This window comes from Jaculus jaculus, chromosome 19 (genome assembly GCF_020740685.1).
Source record: "Jaculus jaculus isolate mJacJac1 chromosome 19, mJacJac1.mat.Y.cur, whole genome shotgun sequence".
Classification (NCBI taxonomy): domain Eukaryota; kingdom Metazoa; phylum Chordata; class Mammalia; order Rodentia; family Dipodidae; genus Jaculus; species Jaculus jaculus.
Window position 1 is genome coordinate 50,458,508 of NC_059120.1, and position 740 is coordinate 50,459,247.

The 740-nt window shown below is 37.2% G+C and overlaps 1 non-coding gene across 1 annotated transcript; it reads right to left on the reverse strand.

Annotated features, from left to right (window-relative positions):
• Nucleotides 1-260: 260 nt before the first annotated feature.
• Nucleotides 261-366, reverse strand: LOC123456101. The gene has a single exon (XR_006634322.1). It is a non-coding gene; the product is annotated as a U6 spliceosomal RNA (small nuclear RNA).
• Nucleotides 367-740: the final 374 nt, after the last annotated feature.

Here is a 740-nt window from a genome sequence, read left to right on the forward strand (position 1 = left end):
AAAAAAATATCACATTCGAATGCTCCATGAAAACAAGTGGGTTAACCTGAAGTGCCACCACAAATTGTTTTGCTAATGGTTCTCAAGCAGGAGAAATGATCAGAACCAGTCCTTTAAAATCTGTTCCAGATTCTCTTTTCTATATGTCAATATGTCTAAAGCCAAGAAGGCACATATAATGAGCACTTCTTAAATTTTTTTTCAAGTCTATTTATATAGATAGATAGATAGATAGATAGATAGATAGATAGATAGATAGATAAAATATGGAACGCTTCACAAATTCATGTGTCATCTTGTGCAGAAGCCATGCTAATCTTCTCTGCATCATTCCAATTTTAGTATTTGTGCTGCCAAAGCAAGCACTCCAGTCTTGTTTTTTGATGGTTACAGCATTGTCAAGTCTCACTTAACTCAGTACTCTCTTTACATTAATCCTGACTCTGCCAGGGACTTTATCAAATGGTGCCATGTTCCTGCTGAAGACTGGCGAAATGCTCGCCAGCATCTACAAACTCGCCATTCACTCAGCCTCAGCCACCAAATACAGGTGGCTGTTGAAACCAAGTTCAGGTTGTAACAAGTCCTCATCTCGTCTACCTGGTGAAAACTTAAACAGAATTCCCTTGATATTTTATTTCTCTTATTATACCACACATCACTGAGAAGGCATCGTGGATGGTTTTCCTTGAAATTTTACCTATATGTAAAGAAGGAATCCATCTTGTATTATTCATAAG